Here is an 8,696-nt window from a genome sequence, read left to right as displayed (position 1 = left end):
AAGTATCAATCACCAATATTGACTCACATTGACCGTTTGTTGTTTTGTTTTGGGAAAGCATGATGCTCACCACTACTTTGAGCTTTTATTATTAGCTGTAAATTTATCGCGTTTGTAAACCGTATTGTCCATTTTGATAGGTGTTAAATTTCACTTCCCTGGCTATCGAAAAAAATCCAAAAGCACCGGTCACTCACGCTGTGGAGGAGCAGCCGAACAACCATTGCTCTCTGCCACAGCTAAGTACCGTGAAGCAGGCAGGAAAGCGGTAGCATCTGTGAAACACACTGCGGTGTCTTCCAAAATTTTTGCTGGGCACAAAACATTAGGTTATTCGTCATCACAGTCGCTAGGAAGGTTCCAACAAAGTAGTCAACATTAATACCGGAAAAACTTATTTTAACATATTGAGTTAAAATTATTCATCGTATCACTATACTCGGAGAAATAGACGCAAAACCCGGAGGCCATGAGATCCTCTCCAACAACTGGAGTCTCCGGGTCAAACCCGAAGGTGTAGCATCCCTACAGGGTAATGATGGTAAACAATTTTCAGAAAGGGGTACATCATGGGGATTAATATTCGGAAAGGGGTACATGGAACGAGGTTGAAAACCACTGTCTAGAGTATTAAAACGCAGAAGAAGAAACTGTTGCAGAATGCAACTTTAACCCATTATAACCCAGGGGTTTTTAAAGTGAGCTAAATGAAGTGATATTTTGAATTTCACCAAAAAATGTACCAAAGATTATGGAAAACCCAAAATTACCCCTTAAAATGGGTTCAAAAATGAAAATATGTCATATTAAAATTTTAGTACGCTCAAATTAAACAGCAAATTTTAAGTTGTTTCAAACATTTCTTCGGATTTTCTGATAGAAAACACTTCTTTTACAGCTTTGGTGACGTTTTGTCACATAATGGGATGATTAGCACTAACCTTAACAATTAAATTCAATCAAAAATATGTTGCTTACTTTCCAGCCGCCATTTGCTTCAACTATACAGGGTTCAAAAATATAAAAAAAACTACAAGGGGCAGCCCTATGGGGTTGCACGAACTGTAGACGTAGGACTATACTACTTAACGTAAAATATTTATTTTTTTAGCACATTTAGAGTAATAATAAATCAAATATATTTCTTACGAACAGTTTAAGCACAACCAACCAACATCGAACGTTACATATTGAACCAAACCTTCTTGGTTATCAGGTCATTTCATTTGTAGAAGGTGATCGAAGCCGATTAAACTTATTTAAGAAGATCTGAAGAAAGAATACCGAAAACCGTGACCGAACTAATATCTGGAACTAAATCTTTATAGCACAAGATCAGCTTTTAAAAGATGTAAAAACTTTTCGATTGTGTGTGGTAAAAAACCCGGACCGGTGAAGAAAAATCAAATTGTAGACAATATATTCACATTTCCTGTATAGACTAAGCTTTCTGGTTATGTTTTTCCATGATTGTAACTTTCATAAAATACAAATGCAAATGTAGCAATTGCAGTGGTTTTAATCATATATCGAAACTATATATATATATATATACATATATATATATATATATATATATATATATATATATATATATATATATATATATATATATATATATATATATATATATATATATATATATATATATATATATATATATATATATATATATATATATATATATATATATATATATATATATATATATATATATATATATATAACACATTCTTTCGTGACGTTCAGCTACACATAGCACAGTGATCTGCTTCGCCTGCCGCTCAACAGACAACTGAGCTTGTCCGGCCAAATCCGTTCGTTAAATAGTCGATGATGACGTCATTCATAAAAGCGTGGCGCGCTTGGTACACAAATCTGTTATGCCCGACTTGAGAAGCGCTATCTTCTGTGTGTAAATGCTCGATATTTTGACTGCAATGATATCAAAAATCTTTGGGATTATGTATTGGAATCTATTCTTAGAAGTATTTCGGGGTGATATGGGCAAAAACATTGAAAATTTATCATGAAATGGCTGAATTATATGCGCTTTTCGTTACATGCCATTTTTGTAGAATTTGCAAAGTGCACCCCCACAATGAAAACAAAGACGTAGTCCAACGTCAAAAAATGACAGAAATCCACGGCTGTCTTGTTTCACAAAGAAATACGAAGTGTAATATTCCCATTAGTGCAATAATAAAGCAGTTAGATGTCTAAATTCTACAGTAAATGAGTCTTAAACGATGGAAAGTTCTGAGTATGAAATTTCATACGGTAGCCTATAATGGGTTACAGTAATGTTTAAGTTTTCCCCGCGCAATTTCTGCGCTGGATATGTAGCGAGATCCTGCAGAGTCGCACCGTGTCTAGTTTCTACAGTGGCCAGATTGTTTACAACGATGGTAGTTCAAGCCCCGCGGCACAAAAAGGCGAACAGGTAGACGAACCCAATTTCAAAAGAACCATGTTTCGAAAAGCAGATCGTGCGAAACACCCGTATTCGGGTGTTCGGACTAGAAAAGGTTCTTGCAGCAGTGCCGATTTTAGCAACAGCTCAAAACTGGAAAATGGTGCAATTTCAATAATAATGTTACATATAATTCAATATTAATTCTTACATTTAGTTTCCTTTTAGCACGAACAGTCCTCTCCATATCCGAACAAATCCACGATTGGTTTCCTGTTGCTTTGACGTTTTAGCACCTCTCGACTCGGGTTTCCGCTACATTGACATCTGTCACATCGGCAAACTTCACGTCAATTGGTGTTCAGGGTTCAGGGTCCTGGCGATCGAATATCAATTTGGCAAGTGACACAGAGCTGCCAGAACAACCCGAAATGAGACTGATGGAAAATTAGACATTTTCTTATACTCCTTGACTTTCGCTGATCGCAATTGTTTGCAATTCAGAATTATCACTGACTAAAGCAAACGGTTCTTGAATGATACTTCAGCAGACCTTCGCAATCAGGCCCGTTTCGGAGACTACACCATCAATCTCTACTTACCAAGTAGGTACGTCGACAAGATACTTCTGCATAAAACGCTCGGTAACAGCATCAAACCTGAGCGGTCTTCAAAGATGCCTTCCTATTAACCAACAGTATCATGGGGGCTTCATTACCCACGAAAAGCAGGTTTTAGCGGAGGGAACGGGAAATTAATGCAACAAAATTTTAAAAAAGGTAGAAATTTGGGGTGGAACATTTGTAGTAATTGACTAATACATTTTCGAGGAGTCGTTCGTCATGCAGCCCGTTAACAAAGGATGTTTCCAAATATCCAACAGCTATTATCTTGGAATTTTTATTTGCACTTACATACGCGATGTGTGAGAACTAAATGTTCTAGTAGTACATAGCCTTTTATCTTACTATACACTCGAGCTGTAACACACACTACTCTGTTCTGGACTACTTTCCTAACAATACATTTGCACATTCCTGAATCCTTCTAGGGACGTTGGTCCCAGGAATAATTGACGTCCGACGTTGATGAATGTCCATCCTGTAACAGGGGTACTCTTAATCAAAGACAATATTTTACCGCACAAATACAAGATGAGAATCCAATTCCGACGGTCTATCGACATATTGGCTCCTATTCCGCCAAAGGACAGTTTCGGCTTAGTAGGCGTGAGGCATAATCTTTGCTGCGACTAGCAAATTATTTTCTTTTTAATTGGCTGTGGTTGCTATGATAAAATTGTTTGAGTTGACAACTCACTAAAAAGATCATGATACCTATAATAGTGTTGATAACGTAGTGAAAGACACGAAGGGTTGGTTGCGAGCTATTAGCACTCCGACTAGATTGAGTCACAGAGAACAGACACCATGCTCATACAAATAAGTATAAAAAACTTGTGTAAACATTTGAATGAAAAACCGTTGGAACACTAGCGCCACCATACCAGTGTATCCCAAGTAGAGGCCGAAGCATTTGAAGTATATCGACCATTTTGAATTGTCTATCTGATCAACTCAGGGTAGCCAGATTGAATACATATTATCGGTAGACTTATTTAAAGTTTGTCGACAGGTCGTTTGGGAGGTTGTATTTTTGTTTCAAATAGATAAAGTAAACATAGTTATGCAAAACAGTGAACCACGCAAACGGCGAACGACGCATCGAACAAGTTAAGAAAATTATTTGTATTGTATTCTGGTCACTTGTCACTTGTAAATCGGTACCTACGTAAAAAAATGGTAGGACTAACTGCCGATAAATCGGTAGGTCTGGCCACCCTGAAGTTATCAAAACAAATGATTAGTCGCTGTGCCGCAGTTGTTTATTTTGTTTGTTTTAGAGGTAGCCGAAAGTTTAAAATCGTTTATAATCTGCATTAATTTTCTGTGTGACAATTTGGAGTGGTCCGATTACTGCTTACATGGGACGAGACTAGACGAAACTGAGGATCGACCAATTCTACGATCGGATATCTTCGTTGGATGTTCCATGAGACATTTATTACTTAGAGGGGCTAAGAACGGGAAAACCCTTATTTTGAACTGCAGTACAATACTACGCAATACGGTCGAAGCCCACCTTTTTCACGATTTCAGTAAAGCATCAATTGTGTGAATCAATCGACGGACAAAGATTACTTGCTAACTGTATGAGAATCTAGTGGGTGTGAATCGCAAGTGAACAACTGCAAGCGCAGATTACCGGACTGTGAAGGAAGAAGCCACATACCGATCACAGGAGCTAGGTAGAATCATTCACAATTCGTGGAGCAACCTGACCAACCAAACGAAAATATATCGATTATACAGGTCAGGTATTTCTTGCCCACGCGCGGCAAGCCGAGGGAGTTTAACCTAACCAGTGATCTAATTGCTAATTCATCTGAATAGTTCGCTCGCAAGCAAAAAGTCGATAGATTTCTGTATGCGCTAGTTACTGAAAGGAATCAGTCCCAATCTGGACAATATGGCTCGCCGGTATCAATCAATGAATGCCCCATGCAGATAGCTGTTTACTGTAACTGAAACAGAACAAGCAAGTACAAGTTATATAAATATACATACACTTTGCCACCCACAACTTATCAGTTATTCTCTCTTACAGATATTCATAGATAGTGAAACACAATACTTTCCTTGACGATGATTACAAATATAGGTTGAATGCGTGTAGGTACATAACGCATAACATTTCCTGTTATGTGGGATTTGTACAAATAATGCAAATATGAGAATTTGGATGTAATTAAAGTTTCAATTATACATACATAAATAAGTGTAAAACTAAAGAATATATTTTAATACATGGATACATATTAAGAACAGATTTCATTGCAACATTCTATTTTTTTGTAAAAGAACGATAACATTGTACACAGTGTTTCTGAACGTTTTATGTAACATCTATTAAGACAACGGTAAATTCATTCGGATTGCCTTTCTGTTGCGTTTTCTATGCTTATAAGCATTTGCTGCTATTTTATTCTGTAGACGTACCTCACGAAGAAATGCTTGGATTAAAGTGTTGAAAATTATATCTATAAGTCTATTGAAACATGTTTTACAGTCAATCAAATCGAATTTTTCGTGTATTAGATATGATTTTAGTCGATTTTTTACTCCTTTTCGATTTTCAAACAGAAATTTACGAAATTTCGTTTTAAAACTCAAAAAACATATCAACCCTATGTTGTACAAAGTATTATTTGGAATATTCACATTTCTCGTTGAAAATTGAGCTTTCGTTTTACAAAACATATAGTCTTCGTTGTTAATGACTAGGTCATTTTTATCAATAGTAAGATTTTTTCGACATTTCTCGTGGCGCAATTTTGAGACAGCGGCACCGATAATATATACCAGGGCATTCATTTCTTTTTTGGCAATCACAAATGATGCTTCCGGGTCCAACTCTTCGAATTTATATGATTGTTCCCGTTGGTGTGTCTGTACAAGGAATTCTTGTAAATCATTCTCCTTTATGAGAGGTTCTGCTCCGTCTGCTTGGCAGTTCCTACCATCATCGAAATTTTGTTCAGCTGTTGATATCATCGCATATTTAAAAGCGCTCCCAAATTGAAACGCATTTGGAGCGTCGTTAAAACCACATCGACGACGTATTTCAGCAAATAGATTTTCTAATGCATCTTGACAGAGAGGGTTTGTGCAAAGATAGGTACAATTGAAATCCTCTTTTAGCACATTCCACAGCCATTTCAACGCGTTGATGTTACCTACAAAACCTTGCAGATATGGCGGTCGTTTTTGCGAAGCTCTTAAGGTGGATGATTCTTTTTTAGCCTACGGAAAAATGATTTCCTCAAAACTGGTTATACAAAGACTTTAAAAATTGCCTTTTTGACATCGAAGCAAGTGTTGTTAGTATAATACATGCGTTTCAATGTTGTTAGTACTTTGGTTAAGAAATCAATGTGGCTGGAACCATCAGTGATCGGCGTCCTATATGGCTGAGAAAGTTATTTATGTACTGGTTAGAATGCTTTACTTTTTCCCAAAGGTGTTGGTGTTATCAATGATTACATCTTGGAAAAACTTACCTTCCCTACAGAGTCAGAATATTTTTCTTTCGAGTTAAATATGTCGAAGATTTTGTCGTGAATTTCTAGAAATTTACCAGTATGCAAGGCTTCTTCAGGTAGTTCACCAGTCTGAACATAGTGACGAATGCCAAGGGCACATGAGTCACTGGCCAATGCCACGTTCATAGCAGCGAAAGGAGGTAGATCTATATTTTTTTGTCTCAATTTCGGAACTAAACGCAAGCTTGCTGATACGTCTACTTTATAGAGCTGATACACATGGTGAAACGAAGCTATCGTTCGATCAAAAACAGCATTATGCTTATATAGCGCGTTTCGGGCATTTTTTATTAAATGAGGGGTATCATACATGACTGCAATTTTGGAATCATCTATTTCAATGAATGGGGTTTGTGCTGTTGCCCCAGCTTCTCGCATCATCTTAACGTTGGTTGTGCACTGATCTGTGGTTATGACTAATGGCGTAAAACCACAAGTGCTTACAGCACGAATACTTTTTTTGATGAATTCCAGTAGCCCTTGACTGCCTGGACTATGATGCGCTAGAAGGTACCCTATTGGCTGTAAGGAGAGCTATAAGTGTTCGTATTCGTGTATTTTTTTCGTATGTCAATTACCTGTTTGAAACGTACGTACAATCCTGATACCATAACTGTAACTGCCTCCGTTGCGAGTTTTGTGACATCGTTTCGTTCAATTTTGCGTCGCTTTCCGCTATCAGGAATGCCAAAGAAAACGTCTGCTTTAGCAGAATATGCCAAATCGGCTTTAAGAGACATGCCGTCGCACGATATAATGACAACCTTTTGGCCCTTTTCCCTCATTTGTTTGGCTTTTGTCTTCATGATGGCGAGAATCTGTTCATTAAGACCAGGTGCAATCCGAACAATTCTATTATGACGATGAATGGAGTTTTTATGCGGGAGTATTAAGTGATTTGATTTTCTTATATAACGGTAAGCACGTGGCCCGCTCATATATGTTCCTGCCGCGAATTTCATCGTGGCTGGATGATACCGACGGCCCTTGGGCTTTCTTTTCATATTACGCAAACAATAAAAAATGATAGGGTTTAGACGAATCTGTTCTCCCAATTGTTCGTTATCAGATTTTAGCCTTTTCAGTTCATTGAAGTTGGTTTGAACACGGAAAAACTTTCTCTTGATCGCCTGCTTTGATTTCAAACGACGTGCGCTTTGTTGGCGGCAGATAAATAGTTGCCTTTTCAGTTGCGTTATTGTGTTTTCCAATTTCCTACACCTTTGCTGTTCAGATTTGATTCGTGCTTGACAAGGTACGTGCGATTGAAGGAAACTACTGCGAATATTAGCTGAATCATCGGTAGAATGCAAACCAAATCCAACTGCCCTACCATCCGAATTAGGCGAATCTGGATCAACGCTTTAGAGTATCATATTCGAGATTTTCATGTACATAACATTCTGTAAAATCATTTTACTTACCATTTCTTATCTGCAATCACATTACCAGATGGGTAGCTATAATCTGGGTCATCAAATGGTGAAAGATGCATATTTTGATTTAAATCTAATTTTCTGCTACTATCCGCTAGCACGTTATAACAATCGTCGATCACTCGCTCCACTGGCAGGCTCCAATCTGAAAAATCTGTATCATTGGCGAGAAACTCGACGTCTCCATTTCCGTCATTTTCCACTGTCGCACCTGATGAGACAACTCCCGCCACTGACAATCTCCAATCCAAAAAATCTGTATTATCGGCGAGAAACTCTAGGCTTCCACTTCCGTCATCTTCCACTGTCTCACCTGATGGGACAACAAACGGCAATATTCTACGAAAATACTACAGTTAGATTTGTAAAAATACGCATATTTCTGTACTAACCCTTTTTCCTTTCGAAGCGGATCACGAAAAGAATGCGATGGGAAATGATCCGAGCACACTTTTTTCATCGAAAACGCTTCTACTCCACAGTCGAAAAAAAGTTTCGTTGCTTCCGAGGAGCCGCAGAGGGAAACCCATCTTCGACATCTAGTATTAAAATTATGAGGTAATTTTAGGGATTAAGCACAAACAAGGTTTTAGGTGGTTGGAGAAGGTAAAAAAAAGGCATACAACTCGCTATTTTTCGGGAAAGAATAGAAGGATTTTCCGATACTATCTCCATGGTGGTTCGT

The 8,696-nt window shown here is 37.7% G+C and overlaps 1 long non-coding RNA gene across 2 annotated transcripts; it reads left to right on the top strand.

Moving 5' to 3' along the window:
- Window positions 1-4,031: 4,031 nt before the first annotated feature.
- On the top strand, window positions 4,032-5,302 carry LOC131685584 (uncharacterized). Of its 2 annotated transcripts, XR_009304844.1 has the most exons (3): window positions 4,032-4,721; window positions 4,786-5,015; window positions 5,081-5,302. It is a non-coding gene; the product is annotated as an uncharacterized LOC131685584 (long non-coding RNA). The 2 variants fall into 2 exon arrangements; XR_009304843.1 differs by having other exon boundaries at window positions 4,032-5,015.
- Window positions 5,303-8,696: the final 3,394 nt, after the last annotated feature.

Source organism: Topomyia yanbarensis, chromosome 2 (genome assembly GCF_030247195.1).
Source record: "Topomyia yanbarensis strain Yona2022 chromosome 2, ASM3024719v1, whole genome shotgun sequence".
Taxonomy (NCBI): Eukaryota; Metazoa; Arthropoda; class Insecta; order Diptera; family Culicidae; genus Topomyia; species Topomyia yanbarensis.
The sequence above is the reverse complement of the archived record's forward strand: the minus strand, read 5'-3'. Positions and strand labels throughout refer to the sequence as shown.